This window comes from Anas acuta, chromosome 1 (assembly GCF_963932015.1).
Source record: "Anas acuta chromosome 1, bAnaAcu1.1, whole genome shotgun sequence".
NCBI lineage: Eukaryota > Metazoa > Chordata > Aves > Anseriformes > Anatidae > Anas > Anas acuta.
In genome coordinates, this window is record NC_088979.1 from 88,534,817 (window position 1) to 88,550,928 (window position 16,112).

General features: G+C 35.6%; 1 protein-coding gene across 3 annotated transcripts in view; it reads right to left on the bottom strand.

The window, feature by feature from the left end:
- Positions 1-16,112, bottom strand: part of IL1RAPL1 (interleukin 1 receptor accessory protein like 1) — a 754,490-nt gene that overhangs the window by 724,750 nt on the left and 13,628 nt on the right. The window contains exons 2-3 of one of the 3 annotated variants that reach the window (XM_068686973.1): positions 13,259-13,677; positions 12,841-12,916 (exon numbers count right to left, since the gene is read on the bottom strand). The exons of the other annotated variants lie outside the window; for them this stretch is intronic. The gene's annotated coding sequence lies outside the window, so the exon portion shown is untranslated. The remainder of the gene's footprint in view (positions 1-12,840; positions 12,917-13,258; positions 13,678-16,112) is intronic. 3 annotated transcript variants of the gene reach the window in all.

Consider the following 16,112-nt stretch of genomic DNA (forward strand, 5'->3'; position numbering starts at 1 on the left):
TACAAAGGAAAAAAATATATATATAAAAAATTATTTTCTGATCTTCCAACTTGTCTGTACAAGAACAGAAAATGATGCTACTTGGAAAAAAAAAAAAAAAAAGATGATATAGATATAGATATAGATTAGATATAGATTAGATATAGATAGATATAGATTAGATATAGATATAGATTAGATATAGATATAGATTAGATATAGATATAGATATCAATATCGATATTGATATCGATATAGATATAGATAGATAGAATAGGGTGTTACCTTTTCCTTAAATATTATCTCTATTTTGTCTCTTCAATCAATGTGTATACATTGAATTCATTTTTATTTTACTTTATCCATATCTATACCTTTCTAAACATGTATACTGATATTGATTTGATCTGAGAAAATTAAGCTGAGAAAATTTCTAATGCTGAGAAAATTAAGCATATACTTTGCTGGATCATAGCCTTTTAGGCCTCTTATAGGCAGATACGTGAAAATAAGCCTTTCTGTTAGAAAAACACTGATCAATAGAAATCAAAAACATTATCCTTGACATCCCTCAAAGTGGAGTTCTTACCTACAGTTGTTAAAAAAGGTTTCATGTTGAAGCCCTAATGTCCATGAAAATGACAGTGGCATTGGCAAAAAGGAATCCTCTAAGATGCTCACTGAGCTGTGGGGATCCTCAGAGAGATGCCTTTCCATGCAGAAGCGTGTGGTCCATTGGCTCTTCTGCACACACAGCACTTGCATCTGATACATATATTAAGTCTTATTCCTTAATGCAAGCTGTAGAAATTGTAGAATGCACCAGGGCATTCTGCCTTTTGAAACCAAAATTACCCACAGGATGGAAGACAGGAAAATGTCTTCCAAGAAATATGTTGAAATAAAAGTTTTACCTGATGGATTATAGTCCAATATTGGCAACTGACATGTTCAAGTATGGACAAATACATAATTCTCCTAAGGGAAATAATTAGAAAGTTCAAAATACATTGAAAACTGTTTTTAGAGAGAGGCGAGAAAAAGAAACAGAGAGTAAAAGTATGTGCACCAGTAAGATATTGAAATAAGTAATCAGAGCATGTGCTCTCCAGTGGGCTGTTTTGGTCAAAATAGTCACAATAGCTGAATGTGTGTAACAACTAACTGTTATGATCAATAAGTAGTTAATCATTAATTTCTACAAAGACACATGCCCAGAATAGGGCTGAAAATACATCCTCTCATTTTTTCATCTGCCATCGGTATAACACCCCAAATAATCTTTGGTCCAAAAAAGAAAACATTAATAACTTTAATGGGTGGATCTGTATACCTTACTGTGTGGCTATGTAAACAATCCCTACAATTAATTGGTTAGAAAAGTTTCACCTTAATTCATTTTTCCTCTTAAAGCCATTAATATCAGAAAACAGTTACAAGATTAACTCTCCTATTTTTCCCCAACTTGATGATAGAGTTAGTAAGATAACTGTGTTATATATAATTAATCATAGAATATACTAGTCTAATACTGCCACTACAAAAATAACAAAAAGTTATTTGAAAAACAAGGATAGTACTGTAGGAAGTTCAAAAACATTTTCCCCTTCTTGAGATTTTTAGTAATTTTTGATTCCTAAGAATTTTCAATATTGTCTCCTGGCATTCCCAAAAACTGTTTCAGCATAATGAATACTGTTTTGTTGTTGTTTTTAATATTTTGGTGCATTTGCATGTTTTGTTTGTTTGTTTGTTTAATCTGTCCTTCAAAAACCTTCAGTCATCTCTCTTTGTGAGCTCCCTGAATTGGAGACTAATTCTGTGAATATAAACTGCTTAGCATGCCATCCCACTTCTATTAGTACTTTTGCAACTAAAATACTAAAAAATTCACCAAAATTAAATTAAACAATCATCAATGGGGGTGGGGAGCAGGGAAAATTTGTGTTATCTACTGGAAAATCATTCTAAAAATGTTGGGGGATTGGGGAAGGAGGGGCAGCACAAGGCAGGATTGAGGATTTACTCTCACATTACCTAGCTGGGCAGCTCTTAAAAATGATCCTGGCACTGGTGGTGCTTAACACTGGGAAAAGGACCTCAGATTTTTTGTTTTGTTGTTGTTGTTTCTTTGTTTGATTTTATTATTATTATTTATTATTTTATGTGATCAATTTAACCACCTTTTCTAAAATTGATGAATGCCACAGGAAAATATTATCTTATTAGTTTGGGGTTTCCTGCTCTAATTTACAGTACTTCTACGAAATTAATAAACAGGAATATTAGCTACATTCTTTTGGCATTTTCCAGGAAGAAGTGAGAGATCGTCTTTGTCCGAGAAATTTATTCAAAATATACATGGTGATAAAAGAACAGGAGATTGCCTAAGTCCTGACAAACTATGTTGTAAGTTCCAGTTAAAGAATCTCTCCAGAGCAAGGCCATTAACAAAGGACAAGGGCTCTTTCCAGCCCTTTTCAGAATCAATTTCATGATACTTCAGCTTGGTATTCATGATTGTTTAGCTCCATATGCTTGCAGCAAAATATATGAAAGACTGTAATGTTTCAAAGAATTTCCAAGAATAGGAATAACAGAGACATTTCTCTTAAAAATCAATTAGCATTTTGTAAAATGTTAGATAACATACCTCAATATCATATATAAACCTTTAAAAATCATGTGATTGTATGTCTTTTTAAAAAAAGATAAGACTTGAGCCCCACATTGCCTGAGAACACTACAGTAAATAAACTGCTTGATCAAAATATTGATCATATTTTATGTAAACTTTAAGATAGGATAAAGAAGCATATTTCTGGACAGGAAACACTGCTAAACAGCAATATAATGAAGTTGGAACCAATGAGGCATCATGATTCATTATTACTTTAGTGTATGTTACTATAATTTCTCTGCTATAACATATGTATTTGACCTGTTCTGCTTTTTGGCTACAAATTTTCATTGATACCTCAGCTGCAAACATATGCTGTAGAGTAAAAATACTACATTAATAATTGTTAAGATCCCTTGTGTTTTCCTTGTGTGAAATTTTATATGAGCATGCTTGAATGCTTGAGCATCTCAGTAATTAAATACAAACGTGTTTAATTTTTGAAATGGTAACTTTTCCTACTTTTAGTAACTATCAATAATGAAATGATAATATAAAAACATACACAAAAAGCTCTCCTTTGTCAAATATTTTTGTCTGCATTGTTAGTGCGTAAAGTTCTTCTACACCAGTCTCTATATAAAAACATGGTCCTCATCTTCAAATATCTTTCACTCTCAGCATTACAAATTTAGGCCTACATGAAAGAAACTTAAATTCTAGTGAATTTTAATTAAATCATTTTGGGAACTCAGCCACAATTAAAAAATAATAATAATAACAATGATAATAATAAGTAGAACTCTTCCACACTGCTACATTAATGTTTGCATCTCAGATGAAATAAATCATTGGAAGGAACGAACAGCTATCTTTCTTTTGTTTCTTTCATTTGTTTTGTTTTCCTTTTTCTTTCTCTCTTTTCTTTTCTTTTCTTTTCTTTTCTTTTCTTTTCTTTTCTTTTCTTTTCTTTTCTTTTCTTTTCTTTTCTTTTCTTTTCTTTTCTTTTCTTTTCTTTTCTTTTCTTTTCTTTTCTTTTCTTTTTTCTTTTCTCTTCTTTTCTTTTTTTTTCTCTTCTTTTCTTTTTTTTTTTTTTTTTTTTTAAATATTGATGCAGGCTAAACAGAAGCTCACTGAATACAAAAGCCCAATATTGTACTCCTGCTGATTTGTATTTGATGAAAATAAAAAACAATTTTTCATTTATTAAATGCCATCAATTATTAAATATCTCCAGCCAGTAAATAGGTAACCACTAAAGCACTCAGACTGGAGGTATTGTGTCTGTTAGTCAAGCAATTTAATTCCTTTAGGAAGGCCTTAGATGTTTGTAAAAATAGTAGGCCTTGGCCCTACAACCACTTATCCACATGAAAAAGTTCAGTTACATCAGAGAACCTGATGAATTTGGCAACTTCATTAAAAACTCTTAAAATTGGCTCCAAGCCAACACAGTAAAGTTAAGCTGATATACATATGTTAGGAGCGATGGTCTTCACTGTTTTTCAAGTGTTTTTAAAAAAGATGTACATATTTTCCTAAACTATAAATAGACTACATGTAACAGATACTGTCATTCCTTTAATTAGAATATCTCTTATCTGTTTCCAAAATCGCCTGCCATGCTAAGAAAGAACTCCAAGGAATTCCTGTGGATGCTTCTGCTGGGGTAGGAGGAAGAGTGAGCCTGGTGTTCCTCCAGCTCAGACAGCTGCATTGTTTGTGTCTACCATTTTCTCTACCTCATGGTCTTCATCCAACTCTCCTACTGTCCCTGAATTCTTCACCTTCAATTTTGACTTCATTTGCTTTGTTTTGATGCCTCACTATCTCTATGTAAAGAAATATATCTACATAGAAAATGCAATAGCAAATACAGGTACATCTGGAAGATGTGAGTGTATTGCAAACTGTTGTAATACAACCAGCACAAAGAATGAATTGCAACTGTCCTTACAGATTTCAATGCCGCTCATATGACAGTATCTGCAACTGAAAATAAACTTTCTACCATATAAAATAAATAAAAAGAAGGATTCCAGTGGTATTTAAATAAAGGCATCCTGTTCATGTCTTAAAGGACATGGAACAAAACAGATTTTCTTAAAGGGTCCAGCAGAGGCAAAATAAAGTCATTTACCCTATTTGTAAATTTAACATGGATTATTCACAATTGAGAAATTTTCAAATAAAGCCAAACTGTTCAGGTTTCTTTGTTCATAACCTGTATTACCCTTCACTACTGTTCAAAAGTCTGATACACTCACATACCATAAATTAGTATAAGAAGCAAAACCAGGCTCTCTTTCCCATCTAAAACCTTCAGCCACAGTTTGAGTGAACACAGATTGTGCCAGAAGAGTATGCTCTCACATTACCATTTTGTGTAGAATTGACTAACTACAACACTGTGTATTGTTCCTTCATGTTAGATGTTGTTTCTTTATCACTAGAATAATCTCAGTATCTAATGAAATTAAACAAAAACTAAGGTTAAAAAAAAATCAGTCTTAAAAAAAAATCCTAATTGAACCAAAATGTAAAAAGTATTAAGACACAAATGATTTCTTTGCCTGTGAATACATCAGACACAAAAGCATTCATTTACTATATTCTCAAATAGTACATCTTGAAGTTAATGTCACTGGCCATTTTCCATTCAAATAAACCATTAAATTTGTAAGATAACATATATTGAAACATTTTCAGCAAAAGACTATGGATAAATAGCAGGTAGACCCAAGTATCTTCAGCCTAACATACATCTTCAATATAAAATGAGAACTACTTAAGAAAGAATCTTTTACAATGTATTTCCAACCTGAACCCTGACAAAAAAAAAGTGGTCTACAGAGTTAGATATTGCAAGACACTTGCTCTGCTTTGTGCTAGTAACTGGGAATCACCAATTAGTCAAGTCCATCCTTGACTAATTGAAGTTGAAGAAGGTAAAGTTATTCCATCAAGCATCCTAAGGCAGTGAAGTAAATGAAACAAGCTTATTCTAGTATACTAACTTTACAAAGAAATGTTAGTGCTATGATTTTTAGAGAACTTTATTCATATCTCTCTCCAACAAAATTCTTCTTCATCTGCTTAATTCTCAACACAAAGACCACCTGACAGCTTGAGGGAAGACATTCAAAGACCAAAGCATGCGCTTTGTGGCGTGAAAGCTAAAGAGCACTTGGCAACTTGTAGAATCACTCTTTCACATTTAAGAACAACAGCAAAATTCCCTGTTCTGCTCAATAGTTACAATCAATGTCAGTTAAAAAACAAAAACTCTTAACCAAAAAACCTTAACCAAGACATGCAGGCTGAGTTCAGAGCATTACAGTATTATTTTTTGTTTCAGAACTGCAAACTCTTCATCACTTCTTTCTAGATTGGTCAATTTCAAGTGTAATGAATATTCATCACCCTTCTTCAAGAATATTGATCAAATACTGCATCGCTTTCTCTGAATGACTGTTAAGTACATAAGCACAGCTTGTATATTTTTCATTTGTGAAGCAGAGTGAAGAAATAATTCATGAGAACAATTTTGAATATTTTGTGCAATACACTGTTTTCACTTTTATACTACACAAGCTACACAAAATTCAATGTTTTCCATATTTTTTCTAAAATATTATTTTAAAAACAACACACATATATACATGCATATATATATATATTACCACAAATCATCATTTTTAATCTCGTTAGAATGGCTGTTGTGGTTAAGTTTCCTGGTTGGAAATGTATCATAATGGAAGTCCCAAGACCCTGATAAGTGCTAAACAATATACCAACACAGTACAAAAAGTCTGAAGACCTTATGATTCTGGTAAAGGTATATAGTTTTGACCAAGGTGGATACAACGTAGCTAATGCAAAATCTTCCTTAGAAGATAAACAAAAAGAAATAGAAAAATTGATCTTGCAGATTTATTAGCTTCTGGAGCTAAGCACAAATGTGATTGACAGCAAGAGGCACTAGGGTCTGCAGTGGTAAACCCCAGCCTGCTCACATAAGCTCGTCTGTTCCTGCGATGAGACGAGTACGCCCCTTTCCTGTTGAGCTGCATGGGAATTAAGGTTGCTTAGTACTGGCAGGATTGGGCCATAGAATCTGGATTTTTTTTTTAATTATTTTTTTTAGGAAGAGTTTCCTGGTGGTTGCTTAGAAATTTGTTCTGTCAGACTGTAGTCTGGTTGGAAAGTAATGAAAAATGGGCTGGAGAAATCAAGTATAACTGAGCAGACCACTTAACGGGAGAATCGGATGTTCCATGCACGCAGAGTGCGAGGTGCCAAGAAGCTACTATGTACTCAGGGCTCAATAGCTTTTATTAAGGCAATAATAAAGTAAGCCTTGTTTGTCTCTGCAGCTGGCGAAGTCTCCTCAAGTTGCCGTCTTCCAGTTTCTACTCTAACCTCTCTTCCCCGAACTTCCCTTCACTGAGGGAATGACCGTCAACTAACCTTATTAAGACAAACGGCATTTTAGATTTCAGTAGTGAACTGAATTTATGTTTATAAATTCGTATGCATAAAACACTATTAGGTTAATCTAACTGCATCTGGACTCTGCTTATGACATTCAATAACATAATTATTGCAATTGAAACAACAGTGACAAATGCCATTTGACAAAATTATATATATATAATATACACTTACTAGAGAAAGTTAAAATTTAATGCATGCCTTGTACTTTTACTATTAATACAGAATTTGCTGATAAGACAGCATCGACTACTGACTAATTCTTAAACTCACGTGGACATAATCTACACACCATTATAGGAATCCAGGCTTAAATATGGATATGAAATGTATAATGCAAAGAAATGCAACCTTATCACTGTATATGCATCTCCAAAAATTCATAATTTATTTGCAGATTCTAATAAGTGGTGCTACTTGAAAAACATTAAGAAATGAAAACAAGCAGATGCAATTTTGTAACATATTAATTGCAAATATCATAGTTCAGCTGTACTCAGTTTACAGCTGCCAAAATCTGTTGTCTTTATAATACTGTTATTCTAATGTTGCGGGTCAAAACCAGCAGACAGCTGTTCAATATCTGAGGATTTTACTAAATAATGCAAGACTACACAAACAATGGGATGTGTACTGAACCAGCCTCAGCGAAAAGCATAAAATAGGAAAATAATTATTTTTAATCCTGTTATGGATTAAAGGGACATATTAAATAATGAGTTTCTTAAGAAACATTACAAAATAGTGCTATGAAATATGTAAATCTACTGTTCCTTTTTTTTTCCTCTTTTTTTTTTTTTTTTCCCCCTTTTTGTGCTGAGGTGTGATTTCAGCTGTTTTAAAAGTATTTGCAAAACTGGGTCAAATTCAATAACTAACTTCTACTTAAAAATAAATAAATAACTAAAATGCTTGTCAGATTTACAAACCAGCAGAAGTGGAAACGTTCTTTGGGCTAAGAGGGCAGGAGGGGGAGGCTGGAACATACATGCACAGTTTATGTTCCAGTTTTAACAGGAGCAATGGGAGCTTTAGAAACAAACTTCAGACAGAACACCAGAGCTTTAAAAAGACTAGCCCACATGGCATCACTCTGTTATATTTTTATTTAATTTGTTGACAGATGGTTTTGCAGGGTTATGTAAATGGTAAAAGCATTTATTATTATTATTATTATTATTATTATTATTATTATTATTATTATTATTATTATTGTTATTATTATTATTATTATTATTTTTTAATAGGAAGCTCATTTCTTCTGTAAAGGTAATGGTGGTTTTTCATTCAACTCACTTCACTTTACCAACACACAACGCCCTTCATACATTTGCCACTATCCCCACAAATTGCCTTCTTTTAGCCCACTATGATTTTCTATCAGTGGGTTTTTTCCTACTTAAAGCCCCAGTTTCTACATTCTATGTTATTGTTGCATTTCCAAATAGATACAACCTGGTCTATGAAACCAGCTTGAGTCTGTGCAGAGGTTCAGCCATAGGCTCTGATCCATGCGTGCCTGATGGGGATCAGATCTCTCCTGGTGCATAGGTGAGGGGAGTGCTGGCGCTCCATCCTGCAAAGGAACCTGCTTTACATGCTCCAAAATCTGCTCTGGAAACCAAACCATAGAAGTGGGAACTGCCAGGGATTTGCTTCAAGACTGTTACTGCTTCAGAACAAAATGCTAATGTAGGTAGAGCCCAATGCAACTGATGTAACTGAGAACTCTTTTGTGACATCAGCCTAATTACTATTCAGTCCATAGTTACATTCATCCTGACCTAGCACACACATAGGTTGTCAGTTTTGCTGTTGTTGTTGCTTTGTTATTATCATTTGTTCTTCAGATTACTCTGTTCTTTGTTTTTTAGGATTTTTGAAGAAATTACTTCTGAGTGAGAAGTGCATTAATTTTTTTTAGAATCTCATTTAGAGAAACATAATAGTTCATCCATGATACAACAATTCATTTTGTCTTGTGTACAAAAGTGGTTTAAACTTTATTTTATTGAGCAATATAAATCCTCTTATCTTTGCAAACTGGAAAATAAATTGCGTGAAATTAGTACTTGGGGAAACATATCCTGTATTCTCTGTGTAGCTTGTTTCCTCTGGTAACAGGAAAATGTGTATGTTGTTTACCTCAAAATAGTCAAAATGATGTGCAAGTGTCATGAATATGAGAACTTTTATTAACTTGACTGAATGAACAATGTTAATTTCAGCACAGAAAGTAAAATCAAATTAAAATAAAAATTAACAAAATTCATTCTCTAGTTTTTCTTTATTTTTTCTTCAGGTGATATGTAGGACTGCATAGGTGGCTGTATTACTAGTGAGTGACAAAATATTTTTACTTAAGGAGAGGGATAGAAGACATAAGCCTGAAAAATTACGGGCCCTCCACTTCTGGAAACGCTATTTCACCCCTGGCTAGCTTCTCTACACTCCTGCAGTAGCAGCCTTAGAGCAAGCCTTCCTCCCCCCACTGATTCCTCAGGCAATTATTATTGCTTTCAGCAGAATGAATATAGCTTTGGCTAGTTGATTAAATATGCATGAAATTAGTAAGAAAAGCAATTTTTTCTGCATGCCCAGTATTGAGACAGAAAGGTCTGAAGGATCTGTGAAGGTGCTTCCATCTTGAGATGTGCCTCATTTGGCTCTCCTCTGCCTGATGCAGGTAAGAACATGCTGTTTCTGGATTGCTTTTTCCTATCTGCCCTTTCCTATCTTATACAATAACGAAGAAAAATGATACTATTTTATGCAACTTGGGACTTGCTCCTGTATTATATCTTTAGTAATTTTTTCTTTAAAACTTCCCAATTTACTTTAATAAAGAATATTACATCAGCATTCTCACTGCTGCACCATATATATTATTAGGACAACCTTGATTTCTCCTGCTCTCTTTCTGTGGTACATTGTAATTTCTGAGGCTTTTTTTATTCTAATTAATTATAGGATGTTGGGAGTTATTAGCTTGGGGCTTGTGACTTATAAGTGATATGGGGTTGGTGTTCTGTAGTCCTGTTTAAACTAACTGTGCGTTTTTGCATTCAGACACAGCCAGCTAGACTCCTTGGCTGCACCAGTTTTATTTTTATTAAAATAAAAAAGTTCTATTTTTTATTAAAAAATAAAGGCAGGAGGAAAGCTCAAGCACAGGATCTGCGGCCATCCCCACTGCTTCCCTGCTCACACACTCCCAGCCATGCATTCACTTTGGGCAAGCTGAGGCTACCAGTGCTAATATCCAACCATGGTGCAGGAGGCAGCACCAGTTGGGTAGCAAAGGGGGTGCAATTACATGTCCTTTGCCCTACAGACTCCCCAGAAAGCATCCCACAAAGTTCACAAATGAATGTCTGTACGTGTCATCCCTGTTACGCAGCACAATCCTTTCATTTCTGTTGTAAGAACTCCAGTCTGAAGGGACACAACAATGCCCTCGTGTGATGTTCAACATCTTGGACTGGGGATGGGGGGAAGCAACAAAAGTAATAATGATGTCTTAGACAACAGGAACCTCACAGGATTACCCCTTTGGGCCATAAGTTACATAGCCTAATATAGTTTAGTGTACGTACTTGGCCTGAGAGAATGGCATGCAGCTATGTGTTTCACTTAGCAGTACAAGCACAGACCCTTCTCCAGATGGTTTCTGACATCTTCCTATAATGCAAAATTATATTTGCCCCTCCTAGTCTTATTCCTGCACTTAAATGCCATACTGAAACATTAAAAACCTAACATAACTGGAAATTTTTAAACACAGGTTATACACATTTGAGATAAAGCAATCAAAGTGGATTGGGTGGATCCTAAAGTAATTGCACTCCTGTGACAGATTCTTTTCACTGTCACTGATTATCTACTTCACAATGGCTATTCTTTAATTTTACATCCTCAATAATGGTTATTTTTTAAGATGGAGAAGTTTTGGATGAGAATGTGGTGCATGATAAGGCCACAGGGCTGAGGAACTGTCCATGAAACTAGAAGTTAAAAATTACGTTACCATACACAATTTTCACCACAAATAACCTATAAAAGCTAATTTACATTACTACTAGCTAAAACTAACCAAAACCTTTTGTTTTTGTTTGTTTATACTTAAAATCAGGCTGATATTAATCCCTAATATCTCATGACTTCTTTTGAACTTCTTTTGGAAATTTATACTCTTCCTATGCCAGTAGCATTATTGCTCCATTTCTTGACTTTTTAATAACAAGGTATTAGAGAATTGCCTGTCCTAAGCATATGTCATGTGAAGTGTCTAAAAGTCTGAAAGAAAAAAAAAAATCTAATTTTTTTTAAGCTGCATTTGCAACTTGTGTTGGAATGCCAGATTTGCTGGCACGGTTTTACAGCTGAGAAGAAGGGACTTTAAAATAGTATTGGATAACCATAGGAACAAATAAGAAATATAGTGTCTTGTTATGGTAAGATAAGACATGATCTATGAGGCCTCTGCCTCATGCATATCACTATTTCTGGTGATACTGGAATGTGTTCCCAGTCAGTGAGCAAAACTGACATGCTCAGTCTTACGTACCTCTATATTAGTAACTACCGTGACATCCTGCATAATACAGCTAGGAAACAGCACCAGAACCTCAATCCTTCTGGTATCAGGATGATTTTTTAAGCAGGCTTAAGCTATGAACAATTAGTGCTAAAAGAAAGATTGCTGTTAAGGACCCTTACAAGAACAGAAAGAGCAACACTTTTGGCTACTGTTCAAACACAAGGCAGATTCTCAGCATTAAAGGCATACTTAATTTAGAGTGATAAAGCGTTATAGATCAACCAGGGCAGCCAGAGACAACCTGTAAAGCTGAACACTATTATATGTCAGATATTAGGAAAGCATATGGGATGAGTACAGTCTTCAGAATGACAAATCACTGAATAACTGCAAATTCAGCATCTGAATTTTAACACAAGTATGTGGGGGAGCTACTGCATATGGCACTATGAGTCCTTCTATGGCATAATGTGGAAGGCTTTGGTCAACACACTACAAAAGGTGAATCTGGATGAATGAGTGCAAAGAAGACTGCTAAATACATAGGAATAGGAAGTCTAACTGGACTAGAAAACTGTAGCTTGTTTACTGTAATAAAAATCAGAGAAGTTATGACTGTTTTCTTGCATTCTCTCTGGGAATAAACATGAGTCAGAAGAAAAGTAATTTTAGTTATAGGACACTAAATCCAAGCTGTCCAGAAATTGTTTTGGTCTTGAAAGCAGAAAACTGAGTAGATGGACAAACCTAAAAGAAAATTGTTATGAGAGGGAGTGGGTATTACATAACAATAAGGCCCTATCCCTAAGAACGAGCACATATATTCAGACTTATAATACATCCTGCATGGCAAGGTAGAGGATTTAGGAAACAAGTCACAATTAAAGTTTAGGAATCTCTCTAAAATGGATATATATATATATTAAAAAAAAAAAAAAAAAAAAAAAAGATAAGAATTTTGGGAAAAAAAAATAATGTAGCACCAGGAACACATATCTATAAATTCATGTGGTAGTTAGTATATGTTTCATCAGTGTCCTGTTTCACATGGAAGTAACTAGGCAGAAAGAAAAAGAAAATAAGTATAACTTATATGTGAATTATGTTAATTCACAGTAGGTCATGTAATGTGTTTTTGTTTTTTAAAAGATTTAACAACAAAAAGAACTATACAAAAGAGGCTTTAAATAGCCTTTTTCTGACTCACCTTTACTATGCAAACACCCATAATTCAGACGACATTTTTCTACAAATTTAGTATCTCCTGTGTAGTCTGAGGCTGGCTGTTGGAGGACAATTTAAAAGTCAATGCATTTTTCAGAAGTAGACATCATGATCTATGAGCAATACTCACAATTCAATTAATTCTTTCAGACTGATAAAGGTAATAATGGTGATACACTCAATTTAAATTGTCATAAGGTGTTTCACTTGATACCAAATGACCTTCTGATTATTAAGAAGGCAAAATGACACAAAATCTGTATTAAAAATTAAACATCATTCAAATTCAAATGGATTAAAACATGCTTATTAAGAAAAGGTCAAAAGCCTAAATTCAAACTAAGAGCCCAAATATTTTATTTAAATATGCACAATACTGTGTAATAAGAAATACTGCTTACCTTCCCTCAAAGACAGTTTATTTTTCTATTTTTTGAAGTTAAAATGCTGGAATTTCACTGATGGGTAAAGATTTTTTCCACAGAGTTGTGAAAGGCTCACTGGAATTTGTGCAGAAATTTCTTCATCCATAGGTAAAATCACCTTACAGAACTGATATGATTTGAGCAAATTAATTGTTTGGATAGCCCAGTGAAAACATGGCTTCTGATTGCTTTCTCTTAGGTGGAATCTGCAGGTGGTCTGGCATCACAGAAGCTGTGTGCTCTTCATGCAGAGGGTCCTCACTGTTTGTGAGAATTGGCTTCTATGAGATTAAGCCTGAGGTGGCTTTTTATAGCCTTCCTCAATCATTCAAGCAGACTAAAAAGGCAGTGAACTCCAACCTCTGTTTCTTCAAATCCCCTCTCTGCTGTGATGCCTACGAAAAATTGAGAAGGAAGTGGTAGCTGACGGCTTCTGTCAATAGTGTTGCCAATGTGGTTTTGTTATTACTTGTGTTCCCCAGCTGTCTCTATCCAATTTCTGTCTCCTGTAAGCTGTATGCAATGGGTCCTGAATGCGTGCAATGTGGAGGAAAATGGAAACTTGGTGATTATGTACAATCTTGTAATAGAAAGAAATAATAATTCCTCCAACAACATTTAAATCCCAATTCTCATCCAAACACTAACCACAATGCCTGCCTCCCCCATAACACACACAATTGCTAATTCAACCAGGGCAAGGTAAAAGCATTTTTTATTTTTTTTTCCTCCCACACCTTCATCATAAAAGCTTTCTAAGGATATAGGCAGATGCACATTTTGTCTGCATAAAGTCATTGCATGAACTTATGGACAGAGAGGATATAAAAACATCTCTCATGGAAAAAGTCCAGCTTGGCCTTTAAAAGCAATAAAGCCCTTAATTGAAATCTGCTGAACAAACATTATCTGCTGGAGTGCTAAGTGCATTTAGGTTTTCCTGTAAATGGGAAATATGACCATAGCGAATTCTGTTTTCAGTGGAATTGTTTCACCAAACCTTTGCTTGCCCAGGCCTTTTTTTGGCAGAACAACTGGGAGGAAAGAACGTAAAAGACCAAGGAGGCTTGTAGCCTACTCCTGAAGTTCAGCTGCAACATAGAGTGATGCCCTGGACAGTAGCTCCAGGGCATCACTCCAGAAGCCTCTCCAGCCCTGAACATGAGCACTCCTAGTGCAGGACCGCACCTCTCCATCACAGTGGGAGTGAGGGAGGCAAGAGGAAGGGGAGCCCTGCAAGATCTGCTCTGACCTGTATCAACAGCATGCTATTGATGGGCATAGTGGTTCTGGGGCATTTCAAAGGGCAACAGCAGAGGTGTGAACGTTTTCTGAACACAGATACAGACAGACACAGATCCAAACCATAAGGCTAAGAGTGAGCTAATATATTCCAAAGGCTTAAATATCTGTTTATAAACATGATTTTCATATTTAGTCAGATTACCTCTTTCCATTTCACTCCTCCATTTCACATGTACATTTTACAATGTAATAATTAAGAAAGTACCATCTGTATAACAAAAACCCCAGAAACAACTGCAGAGCCTCTGATTATTAGCTCACATTCCCGAGGAGTACAGTACACATAAATGTTTTCCTGAAGGAAACCCATCCATATTCTTGATAGGATTCTTTCTTTTGTGCTGTCCTAACCCCGCAAAACACCATCTTACCCTATCTTAACATCTCACAGTCTTTAATGTATTTATTCCAACAGGAGACCTGTAAAGTGAGAGTCTCTGTCACCCTGTTTGACTCATGGGAACTGAAACTGGGTGACACATCTGCACAGTCAAGCAAGGCAATGCTCAAGTCACCTCCCTCCCCAGCTCCCACATCACCTGCACTGCCTAACGTTAATTCAGTGCTGGTTTCTGATTTGAATTAGTGGGCAAGGGAAGATAATTCATGCCACGGGCCACTGCTAATGCCAAGGTTAGCAGTGCTTGCTTGTGTCTATGCTAAACTATCCTCAGCTTCCCAGTAAGCCATGTATTCCTAAACTATGTATTCCTAGAGGTAGTCTAAGATATGCAACACCTACCATCAGTTTTGTGTGTGAAAAAATATCTCCTTTGTAAACTAGAGCTTAACTATCACTTCACATAAGCTGAACTAACATTACCCCCAAATCCTACAGAAAACAACAATAACAACTAAGTTTTGGGACCACCACAGGTGGCTGATAAGAGACCCAAGACAAGTCGGTCCTGGCCCACCTACTTGAGAGGTGGTGGAATCTGAACCACTTGGCTGTCATGGCACTCCAGAATGTGGTCCCTCTTCCTGGCATGTGGCCAGATGGCCCTCAAGAGCTGCCAGGGAGGAACAACACCCCCCAGCCAACCCCACTCCTTCACCTGGGAAACGATGTTACACCAAGTCTTAACATTGACCTAGGAGGCAGGGGTTTCTCCCTAGAGATGATGTATATTATATAACTGAAAAGATTACATGATCGACCTAAAGTCATGCCAGAGGCTTCTGACAGACACCTAGGACTTCTCAGTTCCTTAATTATTAAAATTTAATGTTCACCCCAGAGCAGCCCTGCCAGCTGTTACAAAGCACACATGGTACCTATATGGCTGAAGACTACAAGGAGGAGGTGCTTCCTGACTACTGGGAAATTGTGGCTTTCCAAGCACCAACACTCGTTATCTGCAAGCCATGTGGCTATGCATGGGGGCACCTGGTGTCCTCCCTGCCAGCCAGGTGCTGCCAGTGCTCAGTTGGCATTGAAAAGGGGGTTGCGCTTCATCAAAGTCACCCATGTTGATCTAACGGCAGAGCTCCCCTTACTTCATCTGGCAGGTATACAACTAAT